Below are 11,714 nucleotides of genomic sequence, written 5' to 3'. Positions count from 1 at the left end.
CACTCGCGGCTCTGAGAAACCACCGCGTTGCAGGCCAGGATCAGTGTTCTGTCCTTGCCAGCAGGCTGGGCAGAAACTTCCCATGCAGAGTTTCAGGGGGGCAGGATGAGAGACTAAGAAACCAAAGTAGAGAAAGGAGGGCCGGGGTTCCCATGAAGAGGGCACATAGGTAGAAAAACAGCTGGGTCCTGCATGGGGCCCTGGCTTAGTTTCACACAGACCTCCCGAATGGAGTCTTTGAAAACTGAGCACTCAAGTGAGGGTGGCTGGGGCAAACCCTTCGGATGATACCACAAGACTCCCAAGGCGAAGCTTCCCGCCTTCCTCAGCGTATGCCAGGGCCCATTTTACGGGGGGAGGATTTATGATCCTTCTCTCAGTAGAGCCAGCCCAAGTTTTATAATCTTCATTAAAAACCAGCACCACGTGTAATAATACGAAACACTGCCCTACACAGGGGGGCAAGTTATAGGTGCTTAGGGAAACATGGCGGTTTCCTGGCCTTGGCGAGGGGTAAAGTTGCAGGCACCAGCGCGACACTAACACAGGCTTTTTTTTTTTTTATTATTCTGAAAATGTACATTTAGCCTGTCCTAATTACTGTCTTTAAAATTTCAACCACCACCAAGCCTCCAGACATCAAACCCAGGATGGCTTAATGGGCAGCAGCAGCCGGACAGCGTTCAGAGGGACAAGCAAGGAACAGGGGCTGCGACACAGTGGGAGCTAAGGCTAAGGACGGAAAGGGGCTCTTATTTAGACAAGGCGATAGATAGTGTGTGGGGGCTGGAGGCCCCCTTAGTGGGGCAGGCCTCTTGGTTCGGGAGCCGCTCTATCAAGGCTCACTTGGAGACTCAGCTTTCCAGGGGTCCTTAGTTCGTCTTGCCCTGTTCTTCAGGGAAACTGTGTAGTCGACCCGGAATGTCAGGTTCCAAGTCAGTTTCTCCCTTTGATGAAACGCCTATGGCTAGGGCAACCTCCCCACGTGCCACAATGGCCTTCGCCGTTGTCGTAACCCCACTAGCTCCATAACCCCTGACTCTCAATGCCGGGGCAAGACTAGTCGGAGCAAGGCAGTCTTCCGGGTGGGGAAGACAGGGTTCTGAGGGCCGCGCGGCCAGCACAAAGCCGGGAAGACCTGCGTCCGCGGCGGCGACAGGCGCGCCCCCTCCCCGAGCCAGCCAGCGAAGCGCGCGCCCGCCAGCCCGCCCGCCCGCCCGGGCCCGAGCCCCGGGAGCGCCATTCGCGGAGCGGCTTACGCCAATCACCCGGCGTACGGCGCCCCAGCGGCCGGGGAGGTGCGCTGCCCCGCTCCCGTAAAGTTATTGTGAATGGGGAGCGGGTGACGTCAGCGCCGAATGTCAACAATGTAGCGATTGAGAGTGTGGGCGTTCCGGGAGAGCGCGAGCCGCGCGGCGCAGCCAGCAACCCCGCCGCCGCCGCCTCAAGCAGCAGCCCCGCGGCCGCGCACCGGGCTGCGGTCGCCCCCCGCGTCCCGCATCGTCCGCCCGCCGCCCCTCCGTCGCGGCCCGCCCCCACCGCCCCCGCCACCGCGCGCTTTGCTCGCTCCCCTCCCCCTTCCCGGACTCGGGGGGCTGCGAGCGAGCTGCCATGTGATGCGCATCCCCTCCGCCTGCTCTCGGTGACCCCAGGACCGCCCACCACGCCGGCGGCCGGGAGGGGGCTGCGGGCTGGGAAGACGCGGGCAGGATCGGCGCGGAAGGACGAAAGTTCCCGGGAAGGTGAGTGCCCACCCGGGCCGCGGGCCACGGCCACGCAGCGGGGCAAGTTTGCGCGGGGAGCGGGCGCGCGGGGCAGCGGGTGGCGTGGGGCCGCGGCGGCGGGCAGCGAGGCCGGAGGGCGGACGGCCGCTCCCCGCCCACGGCCGCCTGATGGCATTTTCTAGGAACGGGAAGGGGGGGTGGGAGCGGAGGACGCGGCGGCGGGGCGCGCTCTCCCGCCTGCCTGTTTACGGCGGGCGAGGCGGCATTGTATTTTGCTCGCGTCGCCGGGTGTTTTGGAACAGCAGGGGGAGGAGGAGCCCAGGGTAATAAGTCAGTCGTGGGGCGGGAGGGCGGGTGCGGAGAGGAGCGCAGCCCGAGCCGTAGCAGCTGTCAGACCCACGGCCCTGCCTCTGTCCCCAGCCCGCGCTCCCGCCAGCCCGGGTGGCCTGGTCTCTGCCCACCGCAGTCGCGCGCGGCCGTTCCTCGGTCCCCGCGGCTCTGCGCTCAGCTGTCAGCTGCCGCGGGGTGGCTCGGACAGAACCACCCCGCGGGCGCTAGAACCAGGCGAGCCAGGGTCGCCGGGCGCAGTGGAGCTCATGGCCTCCGAGAGGGACACCTTGCAAACCCCGTCTCCCCAAGGTCCAACAACACACATGTACACCTGTGCTCCGGTCTCCGAACCCCCGAGCTCCACCCAGAAGCCGAGTTTAAGGAAGGGACAGCTTGCCCCACCGCCCCACGCCGCGGCCCTCTGAGGGTTTTGCAGTTCGCTCAAGCACTGGGTGTTCGGGGGCAGAGCGAGCCGCACACGGAGAGGGCTAGGGCGGCGGGCGGCGCTCATGGACTACCCTGGGTGCCCGCGAGAGGGGGACTCGACCGAGCATCTGAGCGACCTCGAGCTGGGCGAGGATTTGCAGGAACTTAGAGAAAACCGTCAGGGTTGCGTGGTCTGAAGGGCCGCACACCCCTAGCCCCGGGAGTCATGGGCACATAAAGTCTCCCCTGCGTGCTCTTGCATACATGAAAGTTTGGCAGCTTGGGCGAAGTTCCTGTAAGACTGTGTGTGGTAGGGTGTATGACCCAAAAAGGTGTTCCTCGCACTTAGTGGGTTCGGCCACTGTTGTTACTGTCTCCGGGAACAAGAGCGCAGCTGGAGCGTCCTGCGTATGAGACTCAGCTGTGACTTGCGGCGGGCTCGTGGGCGGCCAGGCGACGTGTTTCTGGATTTCACCTTCTCTGTCTAGTGTCATAGTCTCTGAGAGTATTTAACTAAAAAGGGTAATTACTTTAGATAAAAATCCTTCCCTGCCTAGTGGGTACTTTGGTGGAGATGATGTCTAATTAGATTTTCTTTTCTTTTTTTTTTGTCTTTTTTGCTTTTATCTGTTTAGAGTAAAATTAGAGATGTTAACTCTGATGACTGTTTTCTCAGATCATTAAAATGTAACATGTAGGAAATTGTAGCGCCAGTAAAGCTCTGGCTGGCTGGAAAAGCTAAGCTTGAACCGCTGTTCGCCGCTCCTCCAGTAGAGATGGCTGTTTCTGCGAGGCAGCAGGCGACTTGCTTAAAATGTGAGGTCATCCTGTCCTGGGCCTCCAGCTGCTCACCAGTGGAATGCCCTTTTCATTTCTTGCAGGTAATAAACGTAGTGGGGGGAAGAAAGACATCTTGTTAGAATTAGTCTTGCTAATTCTCAGCGTTGCAGCCCAAATGCTCCAATGAAAGATCTGTCAGGGTCTCTATTGTAATTCAGTTCTCCAGGCGCTTATAATCGCCACAAAACTTTGAATGGCTTCTGGTGTTCTGGACTTTAAAACCATTGATTACCCTCTTTGGCTTCTCCTGCCATTTCTGAAACCCGAAGTCACTCAAATGAAGACAGACACCAGAAACGGGATATGCAATCACAAAATGAAGTAGTTTGGTTAATATTTACATTTTGGATTTTAGTAGGCCTCAGGTTTGCCACGTGGTGATCTAAATGTTTGAGTAAATTCTTCTGATATCTGCTGGTTCTGCAAGTGGGTTGAAATGTCAGTTCACAGAGATCTATTTTCCTCAGACATGCGAATGTCTAAGTCCTAGCTAGATTAAAAGCACCCCTGTTAGTTATTCAGGCATGCCTAGTGCTTTGTATGTCGCATCTCAGAATCTGCCATGGAGCAGGAGTGAAGCAGAAAGGGTTGGAGGGAATAAAATATCTCCTAATTTACTTTCAGTGCTACCAGTGCCTGGGAGGATGGCCTGCTTTCTCTTTCTATTGAATTATGCCCTTTGACTCAGAATCTTCAGGCAATTCCCTTCCAGTCACTCACCTCTGGCTGCTGTGTGAGGGGCTTAATTATTTGCAAACTGCCTTGAAATCCCAGGATGAAAGGCACCGAATAAGTGCAAAGTATTGTTATTCAGATATGGAATTTAATGATCCATTACAGTTCATCAGGAAAATGCACTTTGCTGTGCTGGGAGGAAATGTTTCCACCTGATAGAGGGTAATAATAAGTGCTTAAAAGTAGGTTCAGATTACAGATGAGACAATTAGCTCCAGCCATGTGCTCTTCAATTTGTTGCAATTCATTTTGTGATCAAAGTGAGTTCCAGAGAGCCAGATGGTCAGGTTCACGTTCAAGTCTCTCTCAAGCCAGCCCCGCACGTCTGTGCCCACTGTCAGCACAGCCGAAGGGACTTAGGAACTCATTAGTGATTGTGAGAATTTGAAATCGAGGCTCCTCTAATGCCAACAGAAGGGCCCCGGCCAATCGGTTTTGTTGGGAGCCCTTTAGTTTTTCTTGGGTTGGCTCTTGCTTAGCACTTCTGGTGTGGGCCCAGTCTTAACAAGGAGGGAAGAGACCGCTGGCCTCCCAGACTCAGCTATGGAGCTCCGCTGCTCTGGCTTTTAAACCTCAGATTTCAGGGGAGTAGTGTCTGGTTTGCTTCAGATGCTGGCTTCACTGTTAAATGAATGAGCCAGGCTTAGGTGAATTAGCACCTTGCAGTTTCTCTGGGGAGTGTGGGGGTAGAAGGGTGGGATGATGGAGGGTGGGGCTAAGAGCAGGAGCAGCCTCAGAGGCCACAAGGACCAGGGTGTCTGCACACTGCTCTCCTCTCCTCAGAAGGATCTCACACCTGCTTTAAATCTATGTCTTGTCGCCTCAGAATCTTAAATCACAAACAAAGGGGCTTCATTTCCGTTTCCCACCGCATCCCTCAGACTGTGGATCTGTCTGGTCCTGGTGAGGAGAGGCAACACCTCAGACTGTGGGTCTGTCTGGTCCTGGTGAGGAGAGGCCATAGGCCAGGCCTGAGGGCAGCTACTTCCTTCTTGGCCCTTGTCTGCCGTTGCCAGGCAGGATGAGTGGCTGTGTGCTGCCAGGGCCCTTGCCTGTTCCCGATTGTTCCATGGACTCCTCTGTCCTGAAGTGTTAATGAGGATGTCTGTAATGGGGCTAGGTCAGAGTATACTAAAACATCTTATCTTTAAGAAGACTTCCAGACTTATCTATTCTCTGAAGTGTGACATGGGGTAGGCAATTTGTTCATGTGTGCACCAAATTAGTAGTAGTAGTACAATGACCAAGAAAACAGGCTTGAGGAAAATGAAGGTCTCAACACTGGATCTCATTCGGAGATTGCTACCTTCCCTTGTTTAGTGGAGGATTCAGTCTGGAAGACTGTGTACTTAGCTCTTTGGGCACAGTGTTACCCTGCAGGTAGATAACCCATTGTTTGTGAACTGCCCAGCCTCCTTCACTGACCAGAGTGGAGTTACTTGTGTTTAATGCCTGAAGACTTTCATCTACGTTTGGCACTTGAGAGCATGATTGAAACAGTAGGTTTAATTTACTGATTGTTCATGTCTTGTTAGATAGGGCTTCACCTGCACGTGTCTCAATGACTACTAGAACAACCAGTGAAGTAGGCGGCATGCCAGATCTTTAGAATTGGCAAGTTCCAGCCCATCTCTGCTCGTGGGCTTCACGGTGCTAGGTGTAGCTGTGAAGACAGCCCAACGCGGAGCTGTAGGCTTACTGAAAACCTTAGGAGCATGTCTTAGAGCCCCACTGCGAGAGTCTCAACGGTGAGCAGTGCCATGTGGGGATGTCAGAAAGGTTGTTGGACTTGCCTGTGGGTTGTTTTCCGTGTGAACTACGGAGTCCAGCCCCAGGCCAGTGACCAGATTGTGCTGACGTAAGATGTGGGGCTGCAGACAGAGAGAAAGCAGCCTCAGCCTCAGATGGAGTGAACACTACAGGATGTGAGTACTTGTCAACTCGTGCAGTTCACGGTGCCTCCCGGCTGCTCTGCTTCCCTCTGGTTACTGCAGAGACATCAGGCCCTCCCAAAAGCACTCAAAGTTCAGAAGTCAGGGCTGGTGCCAGACACTGGGGTGTCTGGGAGGGGGCTCTTGGTAGAGCTGGGGTTGCATAGGGAAGGCAGTACCAGCCATGGTAGCCAGAGAGAAAACTGTCTGCTCAGTGACAGTACCTGACAGTGTCCTTACTGCATATTAAAATTCTACGTGAATGTTTACAAATTGGAAACAATGTGAACTAAACATTTTAAATTCAGTAACATTGCTCAAAATATTACTAGCTGGTTTCTCTTTTTTCTGTTTGGTTTGGTCTAGGAAATACTTAACAGAAAAGTTACTTGTCAAGATTTTCCTTTGATTAAAAAGAAGTCCTTTTTTGTTCATTTCAGATTTCAGTCTTCTTAAAGTGAAATTTAACCTTAAGATCAAGATGCTGTCCCCTTAAATAGGGAAACAGCCTCAGGTTCTCTGCTCCAAGGCCTTTTCAAGGGCCACTTTGTTTCTGAAGAATATGTAAATTGATCCACTAGCGCTACCACTTCAAAACTTTGGCAAACTTTGTCTTTGTTTTTCCTTGAGCTTTTTTTTTTTCCTATCAAAATAATGGGTATCCCCAATTAGAAAGCATTTCACGTACTCGTTCATTCTAGTCCCTGGAATTACAGCCAAAATGCCTCTTGGTCTTCCCCAGTGACTTCATAATCATGCCTTTTCCAGCATATTCCCCTGGTTAGTGTCTCCTTTGTTCCTTTGCCTGATCATGGATTGCCTTGTGGTTTCAAGAGGTGTCATCTCCCTCCTGTTTTGTTTTCTTGCTGAGGGCTTCAGGACACATTGCCACTATACAGGGAGCCACTGCCCTGGCCAGCTCCCTTGTGGTCCTGTGTCGGCTGGCTTTTATCCCTTTTCTCCAAGAGCATTAGCCCACATTAGCCCAGCCCCCCCTAACTCTCATTATTCCGTCCAGTCCTTCCTGAGCAGGCGCTAATATAGGCAGACTTGAGTTCATTTCAGAAGAAGGCTTTGGTGTGTGCAAGTCCCTATCAGTGTGGTCTCACTCCCCCTTCTCTTCTCTCTCCTATCACTTTGGGCAGACATTTCTGGGTTTTGCTGGGGACTCTGCAGAGTCCAGCCTGTGGAAGGCTGGACCGTCTCTGACTCCCACAGTAATTCCCATTCCATCAATGTGAAAGTCAAATAAACAAGTGAACGTGTATGCTTGGCAACTTTGCAAGGGTCCCAGAAGCCATAGATTGTTGGTAGTCTTAATTTCCTCCCCAAACTGCACTACTTATGGATGCTATCAAGTAGGATGAACAGAAACTACATTCTTTAGCAGCAAATGCATTCATCACAGACATATAGTAAGTGTCTCTGAATGTGACTGCCAACCCAGCCCTGGCCCCCAGGAAAACACACAGTGTAATTGAAGGAACGTTTTTTACCAGGTGATACAGGTGGCTCAGTTTAACTTGTATACAAGGGAGGTAAGCCATCCTCTAGGATACAGAGTGGGGATTTGACCTGGCCAGAAGATTAGGGGTGCTCCCCACCCCCAGGTATGAGTTTTAGGCAAGGTCATTTTAAAACTTGGGGCTTGTTTTCCTCCAGCCTCCTAATCCTAATAATTCACAACTGTCTTTGGCCCTTTGGAGTATTGCATAACCCATGATATAACCCCTGGGGCCATTTTGGCAAATGATAGTTCTTGTCTACAGAGTCCAGAATTGATTTATTTACCTGAGTCTTTAGAACTGGATAAAAACAGAATTACTAATTGCCCAAAGTACACTCATGTTCATACTTGGAGAAGGATACAAGTTGCCGTTGTCTGAGCATTTAACATTGCTTGACAATATTTGAATGATCAGCAGCTGCATGGACAGGTCCTCCAGGCAGATGTCGTGTGCCGGACCTGTACAAAAATGGTCAGTGAAAATACGAGTCTAGTTTCTCATAAGAAGCCCTGACCTCTTCAGGGCAGTGGAGAGAGGGGCGGGAGTTGGGGGCGGTGGATTTGCAACCAAGAATGTATTTAGAACTTTCTTGGAAGCTCAACTTAATAGGAGTGTTAAGTACCTATTTAAAACAAGTCGTCTAGAATGAATGCATGCCAAAACTGCTCTGTGTTTCCCTTGTACATGCTGCTTGCATTAACTCAGTTGTCTGAACGACCCAGAACACAGTCATAGATGATGGCACCAGGTTCCTGAGTGGGAGAGCAGGGATCGGGCACCAGATACCTGATACGGGGGCACCGTGCTGTGTGTCCGTCTTTCTACTTGTTTATCTGCAGTGAGACCTGCAGAGCTGATCTCAGGGGCGGGCATTTCGGCAACTTGCTCTGGAATATCGGCTGTTCATCTATCCGAGAGATAAACTTGGTGGAAAACAGTTTCTCATGGAATCTGAGTTGAATGAGTGTCCCCAGTGACTCTTGTGATTCACTTTCTAACGACTGTGTTCCTCCTCGGGTCTTAGTAAACAGTGACGAGAAAATAAAAGTGACAACAGATAAAGATGTGGAGCACAAATCCTGTTTCCCCATCCCCGGGTCCATCTGTTCCTCACACTCCCATCCTCTTGATGGGTGAAGAATTTATCATTTGAGGGTTTTGGTGGGGGAAGGAAAAGAAAAATGAATCCTGGGAACACTCTATTCTGGAGGAAGAATTGCACTCACAACCAATTCCATTAGGTTCCTAATTGGGAATGTTAGCTAGCAGTGACAGAGAAAGTAGTAACCTTTGTCCCCATTCTAGGCAGTTTCAGGAAGAGATTATCTTGCCAGATTAGCATGTTGCAACTTTCAACTGGAGATCTGAATGGGTTTGAAGGACTCTCCTTGGCAAGTGTCCCAGTTACCTGGGGTTCGTGAGGGTCATCGTTCAGAATGCTTACTCAGCTCCAGTCTGCCTGGGCTGGACACCAGATCCACATGTGTGTCAAGAGGCGTTCTTGGGGCTGCTTGAACATGAAGTGCGCGCATCAGGCTCAGTTTGGGAAATGGTGAAGTGTATGAATGTACTAGCACTCTGTTAGCATTCAGTTCACCCTGCTGAATGCAGAGATGCTTAGTGTGTCAGTGTTGAAGGTTTTAAGTGATTAAAAAAATCAAGCAGATGAGTGCCTAAAGATTTCTATGCAAACAATGATGAGCTTAAATTAAAGCGGCTGATTTAGTGTGAGAATTACTTGCATTGATTTGTGGAATATCTATATGGGTTCAAGATTCCATATTATGCAAATGGATAAGCCCCAAAGAGTCAAAATGAAAAAATATTATCTGTGAAAGATATTATTACCATTCAGTGAGAGGGAAATGTAGACACATTTCAGATTAACCCTTACTTCCCATATATCCCCTGGGATGACTAGCATCAGGGACAACAGTCCTTGTAGGAATTGTAAGGGAGCTAGGCAGGCTTGCCATCCTCCTGCTGGTTCCGTGTCACCCTGGCCTTGTGACCACCTGGTGTGCTAGGCAGCTCCTGCCCTGCTGACCTCAAGCCAATATCAGGAAAGGATTGTATAAACAGAATTTTATGAGGAAATCTGTAACGGAGCATGCCTAGTGCATTACCCTCCTGGTATGTCAGCATCTGAGCTGGAGACAGACAAAGAAGCCAACACCTGGGTAGGACACTGAATCATTCCGCAGTGGTGACTGACTGGGGTAGGAACCCCGCGGTGTTCTGCAGTGGTGACCTGGTGTTGGAAGTGCCTTGGTGAGCAGGAGAGACAAGCAGATTAGAAGACACAAGCCTCAGTAAAAAGAAGAAAAAAAAATACAGATGGGTTTTCATGATACATGTGTCTATGAGCTTCACCTTCAAGACTCTAGATTCATTCGAATACTTCAACCTGTCACAGGTGTGTCATGTGACATTTAAACTGATCTTCAGGGGGAAACAACACTGTCAAGAATTTTGGATTTTTGTCAGTTAGCGGCAAAGATCCAGTGAAGTTGTCCTTGAATTCTTGATTGCAATGGGAGGCAATGCATTCAGTGTCTTCTACCTTCCTGTCCCCTCCCCACCCCCGGTTTCATTGATAAAAATGGGCCGAGGAATGTTTCTTTTGAAATTAGTCTGTCCTATACTTCCAGCACAGTGGTGATATCTGGACATTAAGGGAGGCTGATTGGTTAAGAGAACAGCTCTTGGGGGACTAAGTCTGAACTGCTTTCCACCCCTCCAGCAACCATGCTATGTTGGGTTGGTGGCGCCATCTAGTGCCAGCCTCTGGAACTGTGCTGGACTCCTGTCTACCTCATCCTTGTTGTAGGACTCCAGGAGGTAGGCGTGGAGTGGTTTTTCTGCAGAAGGACCCTGTCCAGTGGGGACTGCTTTCTAGTTCCTACCCTTTTTCTGCTCCTGCCTATAAATACGTCTCCATGCCGTTCTTTCCTCAGACTCTACAGCTCTCTGCACCCTTTCTCTTCTTTTTTCAACTCTTGATGAGTCTTCCTCTCCTTCTCCCCCTCATCCCCCCTCCTCCCCCCTCCTCCTCCCCCTCCTCTTCCTCCTGCTCCTCCTCCTCATAGGCTTTTCTCTTCTTTGTTCTCCTTCTTCCCTCATCCTCTTCCTCCTGGAACTAAAATTGTTTGAGAAGCTCCCCGTCAGTTCTAGCAGATGATAAGCATCAATAATTTTCTTTCCTTTTTGAAAGTTTTCATATTTATTTTTTTTTTGCAGAAGTCTCTTGGAAGATCTTGCCCTTCATTTGTTGCCAATTAGACATTTTCCCAGACCCTGTCATCCGTGGGGTGGGGATTTCATTCATTATTTTGGAACTGTTACTACAGAATTATTTCCTGCTTCTAAGTTACAAGGATAACCTCTCACACACACTTTAAACTGGAAGCATTCTCACGGACTGTCCTTTGATGCTCCCTCATGGGCAGGTGGTGCTGGGCTTTATGGAAGGTGTTCTGGATTCCCGGGCAGCCCGTTCTTCTCCTTGGCTCTTGGACTCCCATGTTAAATGGAAGAGCAGAGCCGAAGGCATGTAGATCAAAGTCTGGCATGAGATTGCCATGTAAGGATGGCCACGGGGCCTGGATTAGTGTGTAAGTTTCAGTCTCTCTCATTCAACGCTTAAATTCCCACGTATGTTAAACACCTCCTAGTGTGGGTTTGATTGCAAGTCTCTTCCGAAAAACAGGAACTATGCTTTGGTTACCAGTTCTTGTGGTCGATATGGCAGCTATTTTGATTTGTCAGAGGGGAGGAAAAGCAGTTAAATCTAGTTAAAATTAAAGCCAGTTAAAATTAACCGGCTCATGAGATTTGAATGCAGCTGTTCCACACTTGGAAAAAACCGAGAGTGAGTTGTTTGTTTATTACCCCTACTGATTATTATTGGTCATTACTTCTTTCTGAGCCTGAGTGTAGATGGTCTGTATTTTTGGTCTAACCTAGGAAAAGCAGTAACTGGGTGTGGGGGTCGAGAGTCTTGTGTGCTCCAGTTCTGTTTTGCCTGTCCTGTGTGCACCTCTGCATGGGTATGAGCAGTCAGCAGTCCCCTCCGCCACTTGCTGACTCATGCACCCAAGGGCTGCTGTGCTCTGCTGGCCGCTCGCTCGCTTGCCTGGCAGTGCTCAGGTCCATTGTGGCCCCAGGCTGGGAGGTCCGCTGTCTTTGGGTCTGTGGTCACTGTTAGCTGGTGGGGTTCC

The 11,714-nt window shown here is 50.5% G+C and overlaps 1 protein-coding gene across 3 annotated transcripts in view; it reads left to right on the top strand.

Moving 5' to 3' along the window:
- Window positions 1-1,536: 1,536 nt before the first annotated feature.
- Window positions 1,537-11,714, top strand: part of Bach2 (BTB domain and CNC homolog 2) — a 341,086-nt gene continuing 330,908 nt past the window's right edge. For all 3 annotated transcript variants that reach the window (XM_040740555.1, XM_040740562.1, XM_040740559.1), the window contains exon 1: window positions 1,537-1,742. The gene's annotated coding sequence lies outside the window, so the exon portion shown is untranslated. The remainder of the gene's footprint in view (window positions 1,743-11,714) is intronic.

This window comes from Mesocricetus auratus, unplaced genomic scaffold (assembly GCF_017639785.1).
Source record: "Mesocricetus auratus isolate SY011 unplaced genomic scaffold, BCM_Maur_2.0 Super-Scaffold_6730, whole genome shotgun sequence".
Taxonomy (NCBI): Eukaryota; Metazoa; Chordata; class Mammalia; order Rodentia; family Cricetidae; genus Mesocricetus; species Mesocricetus auratus.
The sequence above is the reverse complement of the archived record's forward strand: the minus strand, read 5'-3'. Positions and strand labels throughout refer to the sequence as shown.